The sequence below is a fragment of the Schistocerca cancellata genome, chromosome 1 (assembly GCF_023864275.1).
Source record: "Schistocerca cancellata isolate TAMUIC-IGC-003103 chromosome 1, iqSchCanc2.1, whole genome shotgun sequence".
Taxonomy (NCBI): domain Eukaryota; kingdom Metazoa; phylum Arthropoda; class Insecta; order Orthoptera; family Acrididae; genus Schistocerca; species Schistocerca cancellata.
This window is the reverse complement of record NC_064626.1, coordinates 764413722-764440886: the sequence shown is the minus strand read 5'-3', so window position 1 is coordinate 764440886 and position 27165 is coordinate 764413722. Positions and strand designations below refer to the sequence as shown.

The window sequence follows — 27165 nt, the reverse complement described above, 5'->3', positions numbered from 1 at the left end:
CTGCTACGAGATGACACTATAAACGTCAATTAGATATGGAGCAGATAACGCTGCATACATTACAGACTCATCATTACTATAATTACATATTATATATTCAAAACCTTTTTCATAAACCAGTCCTCCTGTTTGGGGAAACAGTATCAAATGTACAGATGGATAAAGATAGCCCTCTTTCTTTCGCTCATTTCCCATCTACAAACTACGTTCTAGCTCTGTCCGATCTCTTATTATTAATAAAAGATATATTGACACCTTTTTACAATATCGGTTTGCACAATGAAAACATTTTTATCACTTAACATAAAAAATTGAGTGGGTAGTTATACCGAATCGTCTTTAGAGTTTTTACAGCTGATATCCTCAGAATATGTAACACATGCACTTTATGCTCTTGGCAAAAGCTATATTAATGGCTGATTTAACCAATCTTAATATTACTATCATAAACGCTAAATATTGTAGAATCCTAAGACAGGAAACAGGTAATTGATACATCTACAATGGGGTGACTTCATTATATGCGTTATTGCGAAGAATTACGTATTCTGGCTTAATTTGTTTGGGTGCAGAATTATTTATCGTTTTTACCGATAAAACTATTCAGGGTATCGAAGCATGGTGATTATAGCTCGTTTGTGTTCGTAGCCCATGAAGTTGTCACACCATCTGATAAGGACATTAGTGTAAATGACAAACATTTATATTGGTGTAACGGGTGTACTTTGGACTTACAAGTGGTATAGACATGCGTATTCAAATATAGAGATGTGTGAACAGGTAGAATACGGCGCTGCGGTCGGCAACGCCTATATAACAACGCCAGTTGTTCGATCGGTTATTGCTGCTACAATGGCGGGTTATCAAGATTTAACTGAGTTTGAACGTGGTGTTATAAATGGTTCAAATGGCTCTGAGCACTATGGGACTTAAAATCCATGGTCATCAGTCCCCTAGAACGTAGAACTACTTAAACCTAACTAACCTAAGGACATCACACAACACCCAGTCATCACGAGGCAGAGAAAATCCCTGACCTCGCCGGGAATCGAACCCGGGAACCCGGGCGTGGGAAGCGAGAACGCTACCGCACGACCACGAGCTGCGGACAAGTGTGGTGTTATAGTCGGCGCACGAGCGATGGGGCATAGCATCTCCGAGGTAACGATAAAGTGGGGATTTTCTCGTACGAACATTTCATGAGTGTACTGTGAACATCAGGAATCCGATGAAACACCAAATCTCTGACATCACTGCGGCTGGAAAAAAAAATCCTGCAAGAACGAGCCCAACGACGAATGAAGAGAATCGTTCCACGTGACAGAAGTACAAGACTTCTGCAAATTGCTGCAGGTGTCAGTGCTGGGCCATCAACAAGTGTCAGCGTGCGAACCATTCACCGAAACATCATCGATATGGGCTTTCGGGATCGAAGGCCCATTCGTGTACCCTTGATGACTGAACGACACAAAACTTTACGCCTCGCCTGGGTCCGTCAACACTGACATTGGACTATTGATAACTGGAAACATGTTGCCTGGTCGGACGAGTCTCATTTCTAATTGTATCGAGCGGATGGACAGGTGACACGTACGTAAGCATCGTACCTGATAACCTGCATCCATTCCTGTCCGTTGTGCATTCCGTCTGACTTGGTCAACTCCAGCGGGACAATGCGACACTCAACACGTCCAGAATTGCTACAGAGTGGCACCAAGAACACTCCTCTGAGTTTAAACACTTCCGCTGGCCACCAAACTCTCCAGACACGAACATTATTGAGCATATCTGGGATGCCTTACAACGTGTTATTCAGAAGAGATCTCCACCCCCTCGTATTCTTACAGATTTATGGACAGCCCTTCAGGATTCATGGTGTCAGTTCTCTCCAGCACTACTTCATAAATTAGTCGAGTCCGTGGCACGTCGTGTTGCGGCAGTTCTGCGAACTCGCTGAGGCCCTACACGATGTTAGGCAGGTGTACCAGTTTCTTTGGCTCTTCAGTGTAAAAATATTCTATGCGGCAATGAACATTTTAGCGTTAACACATTTTATTTCAGTCAGCGCTCTCGTCATGACACCCCTTTCGTGCCATATGTATGCACCTTAGCAGTCGGGAATTCCACCATTTGTTCAGTGTATCGTGCGGCCCGCCGATTACCTGGCTGCCATGAGATGAACTAATGCCCCGCCCCGCCTCCAAGATGCTCGCGTTCAAAACGAGCGCTCATGTGTGCGTCCTCAGCATCCACTATCATACAGTACTCTGCAGTCCACTGCGAATTGCTTGACAGAGGGTACTTCCCATTGTATCACATATTAAGGTTTCTTGCCGTTCCAGTCGCCTAAGAAGCGCGGGAAGAATGACTTCTTAAATGCCTCTGTGCGCTCTGTAACTAGTCTGTTCTTGTCTCTCCGCATGAAAATAAACAAAGAAAAAACAAAGACTGTGGTCATCAGTACAAGACGCAGACTGTCCAATATTAAAATAGGACAAGCTACCATTAGCCAAGTAAGTGCATTTAAATATCTTGGAAGCACAACAACCGAAGACTTGAGATGTCACCAGGAGGTGAAAACTGGAATTGCCATAGCGAAGGAGGCATTCAACAGAAATAGGAGACACTTATGTGGCAAATTAGATAAAAGTCTAAGGAAAAGGCTTGGTAAATGTTTTTTCTGGAGTGTAGCGCTATATGGGGCAGAAACATGGACACTGAGACTAGAGGATGGAAAAAGGCTAGAAGCATTTGAAATGTGGATGTGGAGGAGAATGAAGAGGATAAGCTGGATGGAAAGAGTGAGTAATGAAAGAGTACTGGAAAGGGTTGGTGAGAGAAGATGTCTGCTGAAGGTTATAAGAGCAAGGAAAAAGAACTGGTTGGGACATTCATGGAGAAGGGAGTGCTTTCTAGCAGATGCTGATTTGTGGGAGAAGACTGAGAGGAAGAAGTAGATACAAGATGATAGACGACATAAAGGGAAGAGCAAATTATGCGGACCTGAAGAGGATGGCAGAAGACCGGACAGCCTGGAGAACTACCATGTGAAAACGTACCTTTTGGCAGAACACTAATGATGACGATGATGTCTTAACGGTTCCTACGGAGGCGATACCCAGGCGGCTATAGGATGCCGCAGATTTGTCTCTTATTATAGTTCTTGAATTTTTCCAAGAATTTTTTCGTAGTGTAGTTGAAATCTATATTCAAACATTTAGCAGTTTAGATTTTTAACCAATTTCGCTATTCAAAGAATCCTATGATCACTCCCATATTTGTCAACTGAAGACATAAAATCTATAAACAAGGCCGCGATTTTTCTATATACCTATAATATCCCCTGTTAGTCCTATATGGTACGAATTTCTACATCTACATCTACATCTACATCTACATCCATACTCCGCAAGCCACCTGACGGTGTGTGGCGGAGGGTACCTTCAGTACCTCTATCGGTTCTCCCTTCTATTCCAGTCTCGTATTGTTCGTGGAAAGAAGGATTGTCGGTATGCCTCTGTGTGGGCTCTAATCTCTCTGATTTTATCCTCATGGTCTCTTCGCGAGATATACGTAGGAGGGAGCAATATACTGCTTGACTCTTCGGTGAAGGTTCTCGAAACTTTGACAAAAGCCCGTACCGAGCTACTGATCGTCTCTCCTGCAGAGTCTTCCACTGGAGTTTATCTATCATCTCCGTAACGCTTTCGCGATTACTAAATGATCCTGTAACGAAGCGCGCTGCTCTCCGTTGGATCTTCTCTATGTCTTGTATCAACCCTATCTGGTACGGATCCCACACTGCTGAGCAGTATTCAAGCAGTGGGCGAACAAGCGTACTGTAACCTACTTCCTTTGTTTTCGGATTGCATTTCCTTAGGATTCTTCCAATGAATCTCAGTCTGGCATCTGCTTTACCGACAATCAACATTATATGATCATTCCATTTTAAATCACTCCTAATGCGTACTCCCAGATAATTTATGGTATTAACTGCTTCCAGTTGCTGACCTGCTATTTTGTAGCTAAATGATAAAGGATCTATCTTTCTGTGTATTCGCAGCACATTACACTTGTCTATATTGAGATTCAGTTGCCATTCCCTGCACCATGCGTCAATTCGCTGCAGATCCTCCTGCATTTCAGTACAATTTTCCATTGTTACAACCTCTCGATACACCACAGCATCATCTGCAAAAAGCCTCAGTGAACTTCCGATGTCATCCACCAGGTCATTTATGTATATTGTGAATAGCAACGGTCCTATGACACTCCCCTGCGGCACACCTGAAATCACTCTTACTTCGGAAGACTTCTCTCCATTGAGAATAACATGCTGCGTCCTGTTATCTAGGAGCTCCTCAATCCAATCACACAATTGGTCTGATAGTCCATATGCTCTTACTTTGTTCATTAAACGACTGTGGGGAACTGTATCGAACGCCTTGCGGAAGTAAGAAACACGGCATCTACCTGTGATCCCGTGTCTATTGCCCTCTGAGTCTCGTGGACGAATAGCGCGAGCTGGGTTTCACATGACCGTCTTTTTCGAAACCCTTGCTGATTCCTACAGAGTAGATTTCTAGTCTCCAGAAAAGTCATTATACTCGAACACAATACGTGTTCCAAAATTCTGCAACTGATCGACGTTAGAGATATAGGTCTGTAGTTCTGCACATCTGTTCGACGTCCCTTCTTGAAAACGGGGATGACCTGTGCCCTTTTCCAATCCTTTGGAACGCTACGCTCTTCTAGAGACCTACGGTACACCGCTGCAAGAAGGGGGGCAAGTTCCTTCGCGTACTCTGTGTAAAATTGAACTGGTATCCCATCAGGTCCAGAGGCCTTTCCTCTTTTGAGCGATTTTAATTGTTTCTCTATCCCTCTGTCGTCTATTTCGATATCTACCATTTTGTCATCTGTGCGACAATCTAGAGAAGGAACTACAGTGCAATCTTCCTCTGTGAAACAACTTTGGAAAAAGACATTTAGTATCTCGGCCTTTAGTCTGTCATCCTCTGTTTCAGTACCATTTTGGTCACAGAGTGTCTGGACATTTTGTTTTGATCCACCTACCGCTTTGACATAAGACCAAAATTTCTTAGGATTTTCTGCTAAGTCAGTACATAGAATTTTACTTTCGAATTCATTGAACGCCTCTCGCATAGCTCTCTTCACACTACATTTCGCTTCGCGTAATTTTTGTTTGTCTGCAAGGCTTTGGCTATGTTTATGTTTGCTGTGAAGTTCCCTTTGCTTCCGCAGCAGTTTTCTAACTCGGTTGTTGAACCACGGTGGCTCTTTTCCATCTCTTACGATCTTGCTTGGCACATACTCATCTAACGCATATTGTACGATGGTTTTGAACTTTGTCCACTGATCCTCAACACTATCAGTACTTGAGACAAAACTTTTGTGTTGAGCCAACAGGTACTCTGAAATCTGCTTTTTGTCACTTTTTCTAAACAGAAAAATCTTCCTACCCTTTTTAATATTCCTATTTACGGCTGAAATCATCGATGCCGTAACCACTTTATGATCACTGATTCCCTGTTCTGCGTTAACTTTTTCAAATAGTTCGGGTCTGTTTGTCACCAGAAGGTCTAATATGTTATTGCCAGGAGTCGGTTCTCTGTTTAACTGCTCAAGGTAGTTTTCAGATAAAGCACTTAAAAAAATTTCACTGGATTCTTTGTCCCTGCCACCCGTTATGAACGTCTGAGTCTCCCAGTCTATATCGGGCAAATTAAAATCTCCACCCAGAACTATAACATGGTGGGGAAATCTACTCGAAATATTTTCCAAATTATCCTTCAGGTGCTCAGCCACAACAGCTGCTGAGCCAGGGGGCCTATAGAGACATCCAATTACCATGTCTGAGCCTGCTTTAACCGCGACCTTCACCCAAATCATTTCACATTTCGGATCTCCGTCAATTTCCTTCGATACTATTGCACTTCTTACCGCTATAAACACGCCTCCCCCTTCACTGTTCAGCTTGTCTCTGCGGTATACATTCCAATCTGAGTTTAGGATTTCGTTACTGTTTACGTCTGGTTTCAGCCAACTTTCTGTCCCTAGTACTATATGGGCGTTGTGATCGTTTATTAATGAGAGCAGTTCTGGGACCTTTCTATAGACGCTCCTGCAGTTTACTATTAGCACATTAATATTGTTATTCCCTGTTGCATTTTGCCTACTCCTATCTTGCCGCGTCTCAGGAGGCGTCTTGTCGGGCCTAGGGAGGGGATTCTCTAACCTAAAACATTTGATCAATATTCTAGAATGAGTCGCACGAATGGTTTGTAAACAACATCAGTTTTAGACTGACTACACTTTCACAGTATCCTACCAATGAACCGAAGTGTGCAACCTGCTTTACCTACGATGATCCTCATGAAGGCATTCTGTTTTATACCTCTCTATATTGTTACGCAAGGGCACTAGTGTGAGTTCACTGAGTCCAAACGTGACCTACTGGTTTGTGGATAGGACACAATGTTCCTGCGTTTTGTAAATTTGTGCAACACGAACATCTCGAACAAAGACTTCCCTCATATTGGTATTTCCTTACCTGTGGAGTATGTTAATTAAAATTTCATCCTTATGCGAGCATATTAACAGTATTTTTAGTGCATAAGAAAGTCGTTCATGCAAATGGTGAATGGTGTGAATATAACGTCACTAGAACTTTTCAGAAGGAGTTTGAAACACAGCATGTCCAGAAGACGTGCACGGGAAGCTTATTGCCATCCTTCGAACTCTGAGAAAGGTCGAACCATTGGCGTGATGGACATGGGAGCATCATACTGATGGGTCACACAAGTAATTCACTGTAGTGGAATGGCTGCGGAGTCAGCAGTGACGTGATGGGCTCGGGACAACAGTGTAGCAGAAAGAATAGACACAGATTCCTCCAGCATCACGAGAACCTTGTCGCGGCAAAACTGTTAGCGAGTTAGTAGGCGTATGAGATACTGAAAGTTGACAAATGTAGCCGGCGTCCCCCATTCACACTGCTTAAAATTTCTTTACATAAACCTGATACATGGTCCCATTGCGAGATATTCGGGGCCTGAATCAAGTGGGCAATCAATTAGCACCTTGACAAACTGTATTGGCTTCTGTCTCGGGTTCTTTGACAGACGTTAGCTTGATGATTTTTCTGACGTTTCACCAGCACGAGTGGTTGTCATTGTCAAAGCTTCACCCTCCATTGCTGGTGGCAGACTGGAGTCGAACACGCGGCCGCAGATAATATCTAGCTGTCGCGTCAGCTTCCGAGGTCTTTTCCCTGGTTATTACGTCAGTGCGACAGGTATATATAACCTGTGGCCTTGAGCTCGGCGTCAGTCCCCCACCAGCAATAGAGGGTGAAGCTTTGACAAAGCCAGCCACTCGTGCTGGCGAAATGTCAGAAAAAAATCATCAAGCAACAGTCGGCCGAAGAAAACGAGACAGAAGCCAACAGGCAGTTTGTCAAGAAGTGGCCACGAAAGCCTTCATAATTTTGTAATTATCATCTTGCTAGGTTACCCCCAAACAGTGAACATGCTGCCGGTGTTCCTTGGCAGCGGTGACGGTGACGCTTCCTGTTCCCGGGAGCTGTCACGGGAGAGAGTGTTTGCGTGGAGGTGGTGTCACGCGAGTAGCGGTGCGGCATCTGTCTGCTGTCCGTGGGCGGCTAGCGGTCGCTTCCTGCCGGCAGGTGCGTCGCCCGCATCCGGGCCTCCGACTGGAAAAACGAGTTTCTGATAGAAAATGCATTAGCCGGGGAAATTAACGGAGCACATATAGCCACGGCGCGGGCCCCTTTATCTGGCTTATTGAAAAGCCGTGTTCTTGCGGCGGAGCAGATGTTCGGCCCGGCGCCCGGCGCAGCCACTGCTCTAGCGGTCGCCCGTTTCGATGGCGCCATTACTGTCGCCAATGTTGCACGACCGCTACTTCTCGCAGTCATCGACACTCTGCTCATCTGCATGCTATCTTCACTGTCGTAGTTATGCCCTTTTCATTAATACTGTCCCATTCCTCACACAGCTTCACAACTGTGCGGCAGGAAGACGCCATCCTTCCCTTCGTTGCTCTGTTCGGCTGTAACTGGCACAGAAAGGGCGTTTCAGAATGTAATAGTACAAGCAGTACTTGATCCACTGTTTTCCTCTTTGTCATCATGTTGACGTTAGTAACATCATAACCTAGAATAGTTTGAGCCGTTTTAAACTCTATCCGCTTCAAAAATTGTTATTTATCCTACGCAGCCTAGGCATACTGGCTGTAGGAAACACTGCCGCCGTCAGGTGACGGTTCCATATTTTTAAATTTCCAGAAGGCTTTTGACACCGTCTTCTAACCAAACTGCGTGCCTACAGAGTATCGCCTCAGATGTGCGACTGGGTTCGTGATTTCCTGCCAGAAAGGTCACAGTTCGCAGTAATAGACGGAGAGTCATCGAGTAAAACAGAAGTAATATCCGCCGTTCCGCAAGGAAGTGTTATAGGCCATCTATTGTTCCTCATCTATATTAACGACATAGGAGACAGACTGAGTAGCCGTCTTAGATTGTTTGTAGATGATGCTGTCATTTACCGTCTTGTAAAGTCATCAGATGATCAAAATGACTTGCAAAATGATTTAGATAAGATATCTGTATGGTGTGAAAAGTGGCAATTGACCTTGAATAACGAAAAGTGTGAAGTTATTCACATGAGTACTAAAAGAAATCAGCTTAATTTCGATCACGCGATAAGTCACACAAATCTGAAGGCTGTAAATTCAACTAAATACTTAGAGATTACAATTACAAATAACCTAAATTGGAACGATCACATACATAATATTGTGGGTAGAGCAAACCAAAGACTGCGATTCATTGCCAGAACACTTAGAAGGTGCAACAGGTCTACTAAAGACACTGCTTACACTACGCTCGTCCGCCCTATTATGGAGTATTGCTGTGCGGTGTGGGATCTGCATCAGGTGGAACTGACGGATGACATTGAAAAAGTACAAAGAAAGGCAGCTCGTTTTGTATTATCGCGAAATAGGGGAGATAGTGCCACAGACATGATACATGAATTGGAGTGACAATCATTGAAACAAAGGCGTTTTTGGGTTGCGACGGGATCTTCTCAAGAAATTTCAATCACCAGTTGTCTCCTCCGATTGAGAAAACAATCTGTTGGCACCCACCTACATAGGAAGAAATGATCATCACGATAAAATAAGAGAAATCAGGGCTCGCACAGAAAAATTTAATGCTCGTTTTCCCCGCATGCCGTTTGAGAGTGGAACAGTAGAGAGACAGCTTGAAGGTGGTTCATTGAACCCTCTGCCAGGCACTTTATTATGAATGGCAATCACGTAGATGTAGGTGTAGAATTTTGATATTGTATTTCTCAGACTCGGGTCAGACAAATAATATTATTCTTTAGTAGTTCGTTATCACATGTTTTGAATGTAGTACACAGTACCTCATCGAAGTACAACAACAGGCCAGGAGAGTCACTCACAAAGCGGAACTTGTAGTGATACTATTTCTAGCCGAGGCAAACGAGACTAACACAGTTTGGGTACTCATGTCTCTTAAGCGTCGCTTTACTCACAAAATTTTCCAGCTATAGCAAATTACAGCCTATAATGAATATAAAATTCCAGCTCCACTATACATCATATATGGCCATCCGATTGGCGCACGTGTGGTACACGCATGACACTTCTTCTTAGGTGGGCAAGCTCCACGTATCCTAGACGAAATCCTGCCATCAGAGTAACCGATCGGATAACAATGTCACGAGTCAGAATGTTAAATTATTACTTTTTAACTTTGCAGCAAAGTGGCATAACTCCAGCTGTCCCGAAAAGCAGCCGCATTCTCATCGTATTGTGTGCTGACAATTGATTGGAACAAGCACACAGAACCGTTTAGAAAAAACTACACAACCAAGAGAAACCGAAGAGAATAATAACACACCTGAGCAACTTACTGCGTCTCAGAAAATCTACCCCTCCGACACTAAGCAATGAATGTATTTAACATGGTGTTTTGGAATTATGCATTCGTCTTTGTACTGTCGTGGTTACTTCTGTTCCTTTGAGAGTAACAGTCAGTGTACTGCGGATCAAATGGTGACAACCTCGTTCTTCCACGCACAAATTCAATTCAACCACTGCGATGGCAGGCAGTGCTTGACATACGTTAGACACATTGCTTGGGCCGTTTTATCACCCGACGTAACTCATTTATAGTCCTGATCAGATTACGGCCACCAAGCCCTTTCTTACATCTAACGACGGTTTTTCACATAAAATACTTTTTACATCACGTTTATTTACAAACATAATATTTTTAACATGATAAACAGTATTGAAATGATAGTAACAAAATTTGAAATGGTTTTGAACAGTATTTGACTTTATCTAATACCATTTGGGATAATGGTATTAACAATGAATTAATAGCAAAAATACCAGAAATGCACTACTGCTACTACTAGAAATATGATAATAGAGACAGTAAACGGTACAAATATAAATAACTGTGCACAAAGTGATATTTTATGACATAGCGAGTTCAGAGAGAGAAATTCAGATAGACTGACCCAGCTAAGGCTTTGTGAAATGAGGAAGACCTGGTGGGATGGAAGAGCATATAGTTGTAAGGGAATAAAGGATGTGTGCAGAACAGAGACATACTGTGGACGGTATAAGTTTGTAAAAAGGTATAGAAGACAGCGTGTACGAAAATGTCTGCACGTAACCAGAAAAACAGTGCATATGATCTCAAAAACTTAGGGGAAAGTCGGAAGTTCGAGATACACCGTACGCAGAAACTTCGAGTGCAGAAAAATCTCGCAGGATAACATCACTGAAGCGAACAATTTGTAGTAGTAGTGTTTTTTATAAGTTTCTCTTTTAAAATGAGAGGAAAAGAGCTTCATAATTTTTTATAGAGCGTGGTGAGATGCTGACACCTTCTTGAAAATTGTAGTTACATGTTCATTCCCGTTTAGATTTTCATCTATTATTACTCTTAGACTTTTTGCTGAGGAATTGAAATTTATATTCGTCCCATTTACGATTAAAGACTATAGGAATTCTGTAAATCGAGCTAAGGAGCCTAGGATGACCATCTAAGACTGCTTGAATTTTGGATGGATATTCTGTGCCATTCTCATAGTGCACATAGTTCAGCATTGACATTCTCGGTATTTGTCTTCGAATTGATTTGTTTTGCACTTTCGCGTAACTAGAGGTCATCAGCATACATGTCGTATTCACACTGGAACGGAGCTGACGACACGACATTGACGTGCAGTAAGAAGATTAATGGACCTCATACCGCATCCTGGAACCCTGGCAGATGCCTTATACTAGTTCTCTCTATTTCGACTTTGTGGTCCCAAACAAGATTCTTTGTTGGCGAGATGTCAGGTATTATCGAAACCATTCCACTGCAGTAGGAGACAAATTTAAGCTACTGAATTTGGAAAGCAAAATATCCAATACTTAAGTTGATACCTATGCTAAAATCTAAAAATCGCATGATAATCCAGTTTTACCTTCCCGCGGTTATCTTCGGGTCATGTGTTACTTTTATTAAAGCAGATGCTGTGGTACAGAATCTGCCGAAGCCTGATTGTTATTTGTCTAATAGGTTGTTTGATGTAGAGTAGTTGGTAAACTGGTCGTGAACTATAAATTTAAGGCCTTGGGCAATTCTGCAAGGATACCAATGGGGTGACTGTCAATGAGTAAGGTGGCAGCGTCCTTCTCGTATAGTGTTTTGATTAGTTTCTGTATCCAAGCTAAAAGAAATCGAGTGGCTGAAGACAGCCACATAACCAGCATTAAAGGCTCATTAATGAGCTTTATCATTTGGTCTGTGATACTATCGTATCCAGTAAATGCTAATAGGATACACATGATGGATTTATGAGAGCATTGAAGGCACTACCAGTAACATGCTTAAGACAAAATTTTTCGCTGTTGCCATCATTTACCGGCATAAAATAACCTGTCATTTTTTGTTCTGTACGCCAATCATTGATGATTAACGTTAAAGCTACGTTTTTGTGTCTCCTCCACCGGCACAATGGGATCAGTTGCAGCGTTTACTTTGCCTGTATTAGATCAAACAAATTTTTCTACAGCACAACTAGTCTGTGTTTGGTGTCGGATAACGTACGGGCACGCCTGAGTTTAGCACTTGATGCCTGCGAGGAGAGGGGTACATGAAGCTTGTCATGTACCCCAACCCTTTTGCAACCAGAACTGATTTCGTCTAAATTTTGGCGTCTATAAACAAATTTGCGTTAAACATTAAGTACTGGAAAGAACTTGACATGCCAGAAATCAGGTTAAGCGTATATATACACACAAAAAAGGTTTTGCATCACCCCGGTTCCCAGAACTCCGTAAGATAGACGTTGACTGTGGACATTGTACCACAGACACAGTCCCTTTGATTGTTTTGATTGTTCAGAGATGTCACTAAACCCGCCCAAAGATGTAAACAACTGTACATGAGCAGCACCTATTATACGGAAGGGGTCCGACAGCCGATCAGTTCCAGTCATTCCATCAGGAAGGAGGTGTACAACTCGTGTTGTCTGTAGTTCAACCATGCCTAGACGGTCAATATCGCGGTTCGATTGCGTCCGAATTGTTACTTTGTGGCAGAAAGGGCTCTCAACAAGGAAAGTGTCCAGGCGTCTCGGAGTGAACCAAAGCGATGCTGTTCAGATATGGAGGAAATACAGAGAGATAGGAACTGTCGATGACGTGCCTCGCTCAGGCCGCCCAAGGGCAACTACTGCAGTGGATGACCGGTACCTACGGATTAAGGCTCGAAGGAACCCTGACAAAAACGCCACCATGTTGAATAATGCTATTAGTGCAGCCACAGAACGTCGTGTTACGATTCAAACTGCGCGCAATAGGCCGCATGATGCGCAACTTCACTCCCGACGTCCATGGTGAGGTCCATCTTTGCAACCACGACACTATACAGCGCGGTGCAGATGGGACCAGCAACATGCCGAATGAATAATTGGAAACACGTTCTATACAGCGATCAGTGTCGCATATGCCTACAACCAGACAATCGTCGGAGATGCGTTTGGAGGCAACCCGGTCAGGCTGAATGCCTTAAGGGTATACGGAATGAGTTTTTCGATGAAAAATTCGATTTTTGGGTAAATGCATTTTCGAAAAATTTAGACTCTCCCATTTAATACCATGTATAAAATATTCGGATGACGTGAATAGAACTATTTTAAATAATTTTTTAAATTAATATCGACACACGATGTTCCGCACCTTGTATATGAGACGCGAAATATACCTGATATAGACAGCCTTGCCAGAGATATAATTGAGCACAAGAGAGTTAGCTTTTCTGTTGGCTACACTGCTAGACAGTTGACTATAGATTCTGCACCATTTGTATTGTTTCCTTTGTGATTACATCCATGTCATTGTTGTGAAAGTCGTCTGTGGAGAAGTCATTGAGTTTTCTTTCCTTCAACATACCAAGACCTAGTCTGAAGGTATTTAGAAAGCGTGTACATTGGCGCAAGAAAGTAAAGTGTACTAAAAATTCGTCTCATTCATCTTCATCAGTATCTGATGTCCCAGTAGCGACTAACCTCAACACTGGTAGTGATACATTGAGTGATGCTGCTGCCACTACACCGGAAAGTGCTTCAAGAAGAAAACTAGCTGGAATTGAAGAAGAATACAAGAAACTAAATGCTGGCACTACAAAATATGAGGTAATTAACGTCTCTTTATTATCAGACGGTTTGGAGAACAATGTGTGCTGCAAACAATGTGGAAAATGTGGTGTTTCATTGAAAACAAACTTACATGTAGGACTTGCTTGTGAATTAGAGTTGATGTGCAGTTATTGCAAACACAGTGTTACTTTCTTCAATTCCTCACATGTTACTGCAGATACAGGTATACTATACGATATAAACATTAGACTGGTTTATGGATTACGATGTATAGGAAAGGGCAGGGCTGCAGGTGCCATGTTGTGTGGTGTGATGAACCTCCCTCCTCCACCTTCAAAATTTAACAAACACATAATTGCAATAGGCTCTGCTGTAGAAGATGTGGCACAGGAAAACATGAAAGATGCTGTTGAGGAAGCAGTTGTTGAAAATAATAATAGCAGAGACTTGTCCATAGCTTTTGATGGAAGCTGGCAGAAGAGAGGCCACAGATCTCTGAATGGTGTAGTAACAGCTACAAGTGTGGACACTGGTAAGGTAGTTGATGTGGCAATACTTTCCAAGCATTGCAGATGCAAGGAGAAAATGAAAAATAAACATGAAGAGGAGTGCGTGGCAAACTACTATGGGTCAAGTGGTGGTATGGAAGTTGCTGGTGTAAGAAGTATTTATCAACGCTCAGTAAAATGGTACAACGTTAGATACATAAATTATCTTGGAGATGGTGACTGAAAGGCTTTCAAAGAAATTGAGGAACTGAGACCCTATGGTAACGATGTGAAAATTTCCAAACTGGAGTGTTTTGGCCATGTTCAGAAAAGGATGGGATCAAGACTTCGACGGCTCAAGGCTAGCATGAAAGGCAAGAAATTGAGCGATTGAAAAACTTTAGATGGGAAAAATAGACTGACAGATGCTACAATAGATCATATTCAGAAGTGCTATGGTCTAGCAATAAGATAGAATACAGCAGATGCAGAATTAATGAGAAGAGCAGTCTGGGCTCTGTTTTTTCATACAGCTTCAAACAATGAGAATCCTCAACATGGGCTATGTCCAAAAGGAGACGATATTTGGTGCAAGTACAACAGAGGCAAGGTAACTAAGAAACAATACAATCACCCTCATCACCTGCCACCTGCCATAATGGATGAAATAAAACCAATATTCCGAGACCTCGCAGATTTTAGTCTACTAAAGAAATGTCTTCATGGCCGGACTCAAAATCCAAATGAGTGTGTGAACCATGTGATATGGAATAGACTACCTAAAACTGTGTTTGTGGGTATAAACACACTTCACTTTGGCGTTTATGATGCTGTTTCATCATTCAATCAGGGCAATACAACAAAGTGCAAAGTTCTGCAGAAGTTGAGGCTCTGTGTAGGACTACGAACTGCCGCAGCTATGCTTTGTTTGGACAAGGAACGGCTCAGGTCTTCAGATAATGCCATAAAAGTATATTCAAAGATGGCTAGACAGCATAGCAGAGCCATCAAGAGGAATCTGTTCGACGATTCTGATGATACAAGCTATGGAGCAGGCTTGTACTGAAGTAAAAACTTTGAAGCTAATTTCCCGTAACTTTAGTTTTTTTGTGTATAAGGTACATTTTCTCAGGGCCTATTTATAGTAGAAAGATGAAATTTTCTGTAGTTGTTCCGTAAGACCTTCTAATATATCTGAATTAAAAGATATGTGGAATTATTTTGTATTAATGGATGTAAATTTTAAAATACTTGTTAAAATGTATAATTTTTTTTAACATTTACAAAAAATAAAATATCTGAAAAACTATACACTATTTTTTTCAAAATTAATAATTCAGCATAAAAGCAGAACATATCTCTGTGTTCTGTGAAAAAATCAAGAGTATCGTCCAAATAACAAATGAGAAAATGTTCCTAACTTTTAGCTCAATTTAACATTGTAAGCATAGGGCGTTCCGTATACCCTTAAACACACTATCCAGCGAGTGCAGCAAGGTGGAAGTTCCCTGCTATTTTTGTGTGGCATTATGTGGGGCCAACGTACGCCGCTGGTGGTCATGGAAGACGCCGTAACGGCCGTACGATACGTGAACGCCATCCTCCGACCGATAGTGCAACCATATCGGCAGCATATTGACGAGGCATTCGTCTTCATGGGCGACAATTAGCGCCCCCATCGTGCACATCTTGTGAATGACTTCTTTCAGGATAACGACATCGCTCGACTAGAGTGGCCAGAAGTTCTTCAGAAGTGAACCCTATCGTACATGCCTGGGATAGATTGAAAAGGGCTTTTTATGGACGACGTGACCCACGAATCACTCTGAGGGATTTACGCCGAATCGCCGTTGAGGAGTGGGAAAATCTGGATCAACAGTGCCTTGATGAACTTGTGGACAGTTTGCCACGACGATTACAATAAAAAGGGCGGAAATAATGTGTATGTTGATCTCTATTCCAATTTTCAGTACAGCTTGCGGAAGTCTCGGAACCGAGGTGATGAAAAACTTTTTTTGATGTGTGTATTTGAGTAACTTCTGTTTTGTTACGAAAACTACTTCTTTCATTGTACACACATCAAAAAGAGTTTTGCTCGGTTCCGAGAGTTCCGGAACCTGTACAGAAAACTGGAATAGAGATCAACATAAACATTATTTCCCCCATTTTTATTGCTCATGAAAACCATACATTGCATGTTGTACCACCATACAGCTTTGCTTGCCCTTCCTAAGTTTTTAAGAGGTTTCGCATTAAATAACCATGTCTCTCTGCACTAACAAAACTGGTAAAACACAATGATTGTAAATTTTCCGTTTCGGACAGAACGAAAATTGAATCTGATAATGTCCACAATATCGATGGCCTAAACAACTACGAAATTCTGTCTGTTCGGGTAGTAAAAAAGAAGGAAGCAAAACAGTCATGAGTCCGAAGGTTAATCTCAACAATCTATCACTTTATTATGCATGCCCTTGCTCTAAACTGGTGTACCTAACCAAAAAGTTTACATGGACTTCGTATAACGTTGCCAGATAGGTAATTTAAAACTCAAAATAGCTAATATCATGAAACAAAGAAGCTCAACAAACTTGCAACACTTTATTACATTAGACTCCAATAGTTCGTCACCACACCACGGGCTTTCTATGCTGCTGAATCACGATATTGCGATGCAATTCTTTCTAGGAAAGTTTACGCCGTATTACCTTGTTAACAAACCCAGTATTATAAACACGTCGTTGTAATCATTTTAAGAACACTGAAGCGCACTCCAAAACACTGTGATAGTTGTCTCCCAAGCGCAGGGTTTTCTAATCGTAGATGGTGCATCTCACACTAGAAGAGCTTTCAATCATGTGAAAATATTGAGGAGGAATTTTGCAACATTTCAAGGGTAACGTGTATGTGAAACGTGGATTGGACGGAGATTTTCAAGGGTAATGTTGATGTGTTAGTCTTCATCAGTTACTCGTGCTGTCGTGGCGTGTGAAGAACACGTAGCACTGCGTTGCGCGGGTTATCTATACGACAGGCGGCCAGTTCCCTAGCTGCTTCCCGTGCGATCGCCAAGCTGGTCGACCAGCTTCGGAGCTCCCTACACGATAATCTAACAGAGTGCGTGCTCCTCTTGATGTGATGTATAAGAAACAGTGAGGTTAATATGTAGCAAAACCGCGTTAACATAGAAAAGATACTTACTGAAACAATCTCCAAACTTTGTACCAAAGTTGCCTAGCAGTAACGTGTGTTTAATATTATATTTGTTAATCTTTTAATAATATTACACACACACACTCTTTGTGGATGCGGTGTATACTAATGAGATCTATTTGCTTCGTCTGTATAAGGAATTTCTATACAATCTGGCTATGTGTAAGTATGTGCATTCTGCATGCAGACTTGTCAGTTTAAATTCCGGTGGGAATAGTAATTTAAAAGAGCAGAGGAAACGAAAGTCACACTTCCCCCCACTATACACACCTTTGAAGGACAGAAGTTAATGCAGTTCCCTTACATTCTTTTACCCCCCCCCCCCCAAACCCCATTCTGCTTTTACCCCTGAAATTCAAATGAGTGAAACCAATAATGCCGTTTATCGTGTTTAGCACAACAGAAGTCGACAACCAAAGAGATTAATGGAGCTAATGAGGTACTATCCAATACGTAAGTGTTGTAGAACCTACATAAATAACGTATAAGAATAATCGAAAATATGTGAAGACAAGTATAGGTTTCTCTTTAGTAAGATAATCAAGCAGTAATCCCAGACTATCGCTGAGTAATGATTAACAAGGGACGGTGCAATTACGGAAGTTTACCGTTGCAGGGAAATTATCGGCATAATTTTGTAGGCAAATACTGCGTATCATGTCGCGCTTTGAAGCATTCAGTTACAACAGGCACTCAGCTGTGACGTTGACATGTGACGAGTTGCTCTCTGGTGTTGACCTAACGAGGACGTCCGAATGTAAACCGGATAACCTGTGAATAAACACGGAAAACTGGCGCCATACGCCCGTTTAGGGTCACTATCTGCTTTCCGACGAGCGGGAATTCGCTTTTTGCGACAGCTGTGCGCAGGGCGCGGACTCCAGTGCGGGTCCGAAGGCCCAGCTCTACCGTCCGCCGTTCGCTGCCGCCCCGGGAGGCGTCTTTCGGGGACGATAAGCGGGTCGGCAGCCATCAATCACCGGGGCAGACACCGCAGCATATGTCCCTCGCATCATCACCTATCTAATGCGGTTTAATTGCTATCAAAATAGCACTCCGAACGCGGCCGAGAGCGCGGCGCCATATGGTCGGCGCTGCCACAGGAAATTAGTTACGGGCTCAAATATTACCCCAACACTCGTCGGATCCTCGCTGGACAAACACGGGGCCATCCTGCCGACCGTTCCCTCGGAGTCCCTGCAGCAGATAAGTGTGGGACGGCGTGGCGTGCGGCTCGAGCTCTGAACAGCCTCTGACGCGACTGGGCTTCGACGCTCGGGCCACCGGTTAGCGGAGCTCCCCTCTCATCAGGCGGCACCTCCTTTACAGACAATCCCTGCGTGAATTTTATGTTGGTACTCTGCAGAATATAGCAGCAATCATTAATCCGTCGTGTACTGTTAAATACTTGCCGCAATTAACGCATTGCTACCTCTACGTCAGATACTTGAGGTAATCACAAACACTTAACAGCTACCTCGAAAAAATAAAGCTACGAAATTAATTTCTGTTTTTCTGTAGGTACATGTCTGTGGCCCTAGCAGACATTCAAATTACAGTGCCACAGTACAGTAGCGCGACGCTAAAGGAGCCAAAACAAACCGGTACAACTCGTGCAGTATCATGCCGTATTTCATTTCCCGCAGCTGTCTAAATGTAGCTGAGTCAACCTAATCCAGGCGGCTAGAGACGTCGTTTTTTCTATGTGGACTTTTGATATTTCCGATTATTAATGTGTAACTATCTTTGAATATGAGAGATTACACTTTTGACTGTCCATTATCTTACACACCTTGTTTTTGGTGCGTGTAACTAAACTTTCTTTAAGGCTGCGTTTGACTGAGTAAGAACTGGAAAATTATGTGAGAGGGCAGACCGCTCAGTATCGTTCATTCTGCAGCAAATAGCCTTCATACCCGGTAAAATCTATTAATAATAATGAAAATAATAGTAATGAAGCTACCAGTTCCTATTGTATGCACTGTGAACAATATGATTATCCTTTACTGGTACAATCTCATGGTAATGTCTATGATAGTACGGTAAACCACAAGGCTGCAATGGGTGAGAAATTACAAATACAAATTGTGACGCCATATTTCGGTGTCATTGGGTCTTCTGTGGGACTCTTCCGCAACAAAATCTGTATGCAGAATGAAACACACTATGACAACCGCTTTGTGTTTGAACCTCAGCTGACTCTGGTAGACGAACAAGATGTACCACGAGGTTATAAAGTACGCACGTCGGATGATGTAACATGATTCATTGCTTATCAGAGAACTTCACAAATGGCTCTAAGAACTATGGGTCTTAACATCTGAGGTCATCAGTCCCCTAGACTTAGAACTACTTAAACCTAAGGACATCACACACATCCATGCCCGAGGCAGGATTCTAAACTGCGACCGTAGCGGTCGCGCGGCTCCAGACCGCTCGGCCACAGTGGCCGACATCAGAGAACGGAACGTTTCTCCAGTCCTTCAGTATCCTTGACACGGAGTTGGCCACGTTAAATCCACGCAATGGAAGAAGCTATCGTCACTATTAACTGGTTCCCAAACGGAAGAGATGTGGTGCGGTACAGGTTCTGATCACAAAAATCGGTGGTGCTTTCGACTGTTATACTCCAAACCAAACAGCTATGTCTCTCATTGTGGAGCTGTTGATAGATGTTCGTAAGTCGGGTGATAACATTATGATACGTAGCTCATTTGATGCTATTTGAAAGTAGGTTATATGGGTTTCTAAATTTCATCCCCTAACTTCGCTATCAACAACGTACAATTACGTTCTGGACGCACTCGTAACAGACAAATATACTAAACAGATATGCTGAAACAAAAGTCTCGCATGCAACAAATTTGCTAATGCGTCTGGAACACAAAATTTTCCCGAAATGGTGGCTGAACAACCTCAAGGGATCATTCAGCTAATAATTATATACTAATAGAAGTGGCTATGCTGTGCTATGAGAAAATTTATTCAAATGTTGCACTACTTCTCTTTTAAATTCCATTTTAAGATGAAGATGTCTTCCACATTTGTCGCCCCTGTCACACGTACTAAAAATGCTAAAGACTGAGTGAGCGTCGTAGTATGCTAGCCAGTTTTACTGCAAAGTTATCCAAGATCTGTGTTCCTTAGTAGTGTGTTTGTATTGATTATTAATTGATGTACGACAGTCGCTTACCTGATCTGCTTCGATATCCGTATTCTGAAAACCACCTTATGGTGTGTGCCGAGGGTTCTTCTGGTAGAACTCTCTTTTTCTTTCATCCTTGTTCCATTCACGGATAGTATTTGGGAGGATATATTCTCTGTAAACATCCATATGGGCTCTAATTTCTCTGATTATCTCGTTGTTGTCAATTCGCGAGTTTTTTGTGGGAGCAAGTAATATACTGGCCGACCCGTGACGCAGAATCCCTCTCTTGAACGTCTGCCACCGAGGTCTGTTGAGTATTTCCGTATCACTGTCGCCCCGACCAAATGACTGAGAGGCGAAATGCACTGCTCATCGTTGGATCTTCCCTATCACATATATTATTTCTCATCCCTTTTCCTCAACACATAGTAATTCTACAGGGATTAATGACGTATATTTAGAAAGGTTTTTTAACCGGCTTCTGACATTGCATACCGATTTTGCGCTATTTGTCGAAAATTTTAACGTAAAAGAGACTTTTAACTATCATAGGCAAAGGGCATTATGGACGTCCCGTTTCATTACCTATAACTTACTGATCACGAATAAGAGCCTTCCTTTCCGTATCAACTTACAAATAACATTTATTTGCTTTAAAGTACATATTAACCGGATAATTCATATATAGCACTGTCATATATAATGAGCGTGAGCACTGCGTTAGTCTGTTATCTCTGCACGTCGTACAAGCTGACTTTTCTAAAGGAATATCCTTTCTGAAACGTCAAATATATTTGTCACTGTTGCCTATATTGTGATTTACCTGTTGCTACTACGGCCTAACGTGCATACTATAACTGAAAACGTTTGTCGATTCAAAGTTATGGGTTATGTGGCACTACTGACAGTCCCTAATCACTGCCCGTCGTATAAGCCGCAACAAACTTTCCGAATGCAAAACACATGGAAATGTATATACAGGGGTGTACCATAAATTCATGACAATTATTTCACATCGTTCGGTTAATTTTTAAAGATATTTCCTCTCCAGTCCCACAACTACCCTTATCGCAACGACTACACTTCACGAAGAGATTGAAGAAGTGTGTGATGAGATAAAAGAAATTATTCACATAGTTAAATGAGACGAAAATTTAGTTGTGATGGGGGGACTGGAGTTCGACAGCAGGAAAAGGAAGAGAGGGAAAAATGGTAGGTGAATATGCACTGGGGGAGGGGGGGGGGGGGAAGGAATGAAAGAGGAAGCCACCTGATACAATTTTGCACAGAGCATAATTTAATCATCTCTGACATTTGGCTTGAGAATTATAAAGAAAGGTTATATACGTCGAAGAGATCTGAAGGCACCGGAAGGTTTCGATTTAATTACTTAATGGTTGGACAAAGATTTAGGAACCAGATTTTAAACTGTAATACATTTCCAGGGGCATATATGGTCTTTGGCCCCAATTTATTGGTTATAAACTGTAGATTAAAACTGAAGAAATTAGATAAAGGCAGGAAAATAAGGAGATGGGACCTGGATAAATTGAAAGACCCAGAGGTTGTCGAGAGTTTCAGAGAGAACATTGACTAGAACAAGGGAAGGAATACAGTAGAAGAAGAATGGGTAGCTTTAAGAGATCAAATAGTGAAGGCAGCAGAGGAGCAAATAGGTAAAACGACAAGGCCTAGTAGAAATACTTGGCTAACACATGATAAATTGAAGTTAATTGAGAAAAGGAGACAGTTTAAAAATGCAGAAAATGAAGAAAGCGAAAGGGAATACAAACGTTTAAAAAATGACCCTAACAAGAATTGCAAAATTGCTAAGCAAGAAAGGCTAGAGGACAAATGTAAGGATTTAGAAGCATAATTCATTAGGGGAAAGTTAGATACTGCCTACAGGAAAATTAAAGAGGCCTTTGGCGAAAGGAGAAGCACCTGTATGAATAGCAAGAGCTTAGGTGTTAAACCAGTCCTAAGCAAAGAAGCGGAACCTGAAAGGTGGAAGGAGATGAAGTTGAAAGCAATATTATGTAAAGGTAAGTGGACATAGATGAAGATGAGATGTGAGATATGGTACTGCGAGAAAAAACTGGCAAAGATCTGAAAGACCTAAGTCGAAACAAAGCCCCTGGGGTAGATATTTCGTCAGAATTAGTGATAGCCTTGGGAGAGCGAGCCATGACAAAACTCTGCCACCTGATGTGCAAGACCGGCGAAATACCCTCAGACTTCAAGAAGAATGTAGTAATTCCATTTCCAAAGAAAGCAGTTACTGACAGGTGTGAAAATTAGCGAACTATCAGTTCAGTAAGTCATGGATGCAAAATACTAACAAGAATTCTTCACAGAAGAATGAAAAACTGATAAAAGTCGGCCTCGGGGAAGATCAGTTTGGATTCCGGAAAAAGGCTGGAACACGCATGGCGATAATGACCCTAAGACTTATCTTAGAAGACAGAATAAGGAAAGACAAATCTACATTATAGAATTTGCATAGTTAGAGAAAGCTCTTAAAAATGTTAACTGGAATACTCTCATTGAAATTCTTAATCAGCAGGGGTAAAATACAAGAAGCGAAATGTTATACAGAAACCAGGCGGCAGTTATAAGAGTAGAGAGGTATGAAACGAAGGTAGTGGTTGAAAAGGGAGTGAGACAGGGTTATAGCCTATCCTATATATTATTCGATATTTGCACTGAACAAACAGTAAAGGACACCAAAAGGAATGGAGTAGAAATTAAAGTTCAGGGAGAAAAAAATAAAAACTTAGAGATTTTCCGATGACATTACAATTCTTTCAGAGACAGCAAAGGATTTGGAAGAGCAGTTGAACGGAATGAACAATGTCTTGAGAGGAGGATATAAGATGACCGTCAAAAAAATCATAACAAGGATAATGGAATGTAGTTGAATTAAATAGGCGAAGCTAAAGGAATCATATTAAGAAACGAGACACATAAAGTAGTAGATGAGTTTTGTTATTTGGACAACAAAATAAATGATGATGGCTGAAGTCGATAGGGTAAAAGACGTAGACTTGCAATGGCAAGATAAGTGTTTCTGAAGAAGAGAAATTCCTTAACATCGCATATAGATTTAAATGTGAGGAAGTCTTTTCTCATGGTATTTGTCTGGAACGTAGCCATTTATGGAAGTGAAACACGGACGATAAACATTTTAATCAAAAACAGAATGTGGTGCTACAGAAGAATGCCGAAGATTAGATGGTTCAGTCACGTGACTAATAATGAAATAATGAATAGAACTAGGGAGACAAGAAATTTGTGACACAACTTGACCAAAAGAAGTGATCGGTTGATAGGACACATTCTGAGACATCACGGGATCACCATTTTAGTACCGGAGGGAAGCGTGGGGGGTAAACATCGTACAGAGAGACCAAGAGATGAATACTGTAAACAGATTCAGAAAGATGTAAGCTGCAACAGTTATTTGGAGATGAAGAGGCTTGCACAGGGTAGAGTAGCATGGAGAGATGCATTAACGGTCAGTATGCGGACTGAAGACCACACCAACAATAACAACAACCCTTATTTCAAATAATGTCACTAATTAAAACTATAGAAGTGCGAAAGTTTCGCAAGGGTCCCCTGGTCTCTGTTATTAATCCAGCAAACTGATGGTCAAAGCTGAAGAACCGGTCGAACAAGTGTTTTTAAGCCACAATAAAAAAATATTATTTGAAGCTTCTGTTCGTTATTTATGAAATTGAAAAACAGCTCAATCAACTAACCTTGAATAGCAAAGGACAAGTATATCCACGGGAGTTGTGCATCTGAAATTTGGAGGCTCGAGTTAATGCTACACTATGTGATTATCCGGACACCCCCAAAAATATACTTTTTCATATTAGATGCATTGTGCTGCCACCTACTGCCAGATACTCCATATCAGCGACATCAGTAGTTATTAGACATCGTGAGAGAGCGGATTCGGGTGCTCCGCGGAACTCACGCACTTCGAGCGTGGTCAGGTGATTGGGTGTCACTTGTATCATACGTCTGTACGCGACATTTCCACACTCGTAAACATCCATAGGTTCACTGTTTCCCATGTGTTAGTGGAGTGGAAATGTGAAGGGACGCGTACAGCACAAAAGCATACAGGCGGGCCTCGTCTGTTGACTGACAGAGACCGCCGACAGTTGAAGAGGGTTGTAACGTGTAATAGGTAGACATCTATTCAGGCCATCAAACAGGAATTCCAAACTGCATCAGGATCCACTGCAAGTACTATGACAGTTAGGCGTGCGGTGAGAAAACTTGGATTCCATGGTCGAGCGGCTGCTCATAAGCCACCTGCTCATAAGCCACACATCACGCCGGTAAATGCCAAACGACGCCTCGCTTGGTATAAGAAGCGTAAACTCTGGACGATTGAACAGTGGAAAAACGTTGTGTAGAGTGAAGAATCACGGTACACAACGTGGCGATCCGATGGCAGGGTGTGGGTATGGCGAATGCCCGGTGAACGTCATCTGCCAGCGTGTGTAGTGCAAATAGTAAAATTCGGAGGCGATGGTGCTATGGTGTAATCGTGTTTTTCATGGGTGGGGGCTTGCATCCAGTTGTTGGTTTGCTTGGCACTATCACAGCACAGGCCTACATTGATGTTTTAAGCACCTTCTTGCTTTCCACTGTTGAAGAACAATTCAGAAATGGCATTTGGATCTTTCAACACGATCGAGGATCTGTTCATAATGCACGGACTGTGGCGGAGTGGTTACACGACAATAACATCCCTGTAATGGGCTTGCCTGCACAGAGTCCTGACCTGAATGCTATACAACACCTTTGGGATGTTTTGGAACGCCGACTATGTGGTAGGCCTCACCGACCGACATCGATACCTCTCCTCGGTGCAGCACTCCGCGAAGAATGGGCTGCTATCCGCAAGAAACCTTCCAGCACCTAACTGAACGGTGCCTGATAGGGTGGGCCAACACCATATTGAATTCCAGCATTACCGATGGAGGGCGCCACAAACTTGTAAGTCATTTTCAGTCAGGTGTCCGGATACTTTTGATCACATAGTTTATTTAAATAAATTGTAGGTATAGCTCACAACTGTGTATATCCTCGGGACGTTCTGCATAGCACTACTGTTGACATCTCGTGGTCGAGCCTGCGTTCCCGTAGAATTTGTGACGCAGCCGGATACTCCGAAGTTTAAAACGGGCAGCCAACCGAGTAAGACAGCTGCGGCTGTGCTGGGGCGGCGGCGGCCGTGTGGCGGTGTATCGATTCTCCCCGCCGCTGATTGTCCCTCGTCGATAGTTGAAAAGAGTTTCTCTTGTCTGCCCAGCTGAAAAAGAGCGGCTGGAGGGGCGGGACGGGGCGGCTAATGGACAAGTTTTGATTCCGCGGCCGCGCACTGCCGCCCCCTTCTCTTGTGTTCTGTTCTACATCTGGGGGTGCGCGCCCCCTTCCTAGTCAGCGCTGCGCGTGTCAGCCAGAACATTGCCGCGTCGACAAGGTAGCTGGCGGGCACTGTGCACGATGCACAACAGTCTCATTTGGCAGAACTGGAGTAATCACGGAGTGTCTAGCGAAAGAACCGTGGCAGGTACGATACTTCATGAAGCTGAGCGGTAGACTAGACGGTTGTTGATGGTCCTATTCCGCCTTCATACAGCCGGCGTGAAACTTGGTCACCTGTTCTCCTTAACTGAAATGCGCTGAAATTGACGTTTCTAGTTGTGATCTTACCTTCCCGCACATCACTATTAAAATTCTCTGTCTCTTTACAAATTTTCAAAGCTTCGAGAGCGTGAGATATACAAAAGAAAAACTTTCCACTTATATTCATTTTCTCTTGTTGTTGTTAGCTGCTGTTATTGTGTCTAGGGTACATTTGCGGCTGAAATTTTGATTTAACATTGTGGGTTCCTGATGACTAAATAACTGTTGAAGATTTGCCTGTATATTTCTAGAATTTTATTCTTTGTCACATTATTAAATATCAAGTCGTCTTTACAATTTCCATTTCTATCACACCAACGATTACATTATTAGTGACGCAATCAAGAACAGTCTGATTCCATCAGAGGCATGCGCGGTACCATTTACATTCTGCGGTACTCACAGTATTCCAAACAGTTTACAAAGCAAAAGAGTTTACAAATTTTCTTGACAAAGGGAGAATCTTTACCAAATTATATCATTATTTGATAAATAAGTCCAGAAATAAATTGAATAAATCTCGTCAGATTGCGTAAACAATACTATGAATTTTAAGCAGACGAAATATTTCGTAATTTCAAATCTTTCTAAAAGAAGAATAATTTTAACCCTACATATAGAGTGTAACAAATTAATTTCCCCTACACATGCCAGTCTTAAATACAATACATCGTATGCAAAATCAAATGAAACTCCTTCAATTAAACAGCCGGGAATGTTCACCTACACCAGATTCGAGATTAATACTGGTATCGGCGACCTCCATGAAAAAGCGTCACGTTAGATAAGGGCGTCCCATTACATAGAGAATATAAAATGTAAATCAACTACATTGGTCAAAAATATGAACCCTTCCCCTGACTTA

The 27165-nt window shown here is 42.3% G+C and overlaps 1 long non-coding RNA gene across 1 annotated transcript in view; it reads left to right on the top strand.

Moving 5' to 3' along the window:
* The window catches only part of LOC126162236 (uncharacterized), a 445390-nt gene that overhangs the window by 177675 nt on the left and 240550 nt on the right, over window positions 1-27165 (top strand). The window lies entirely within an intron of this gene.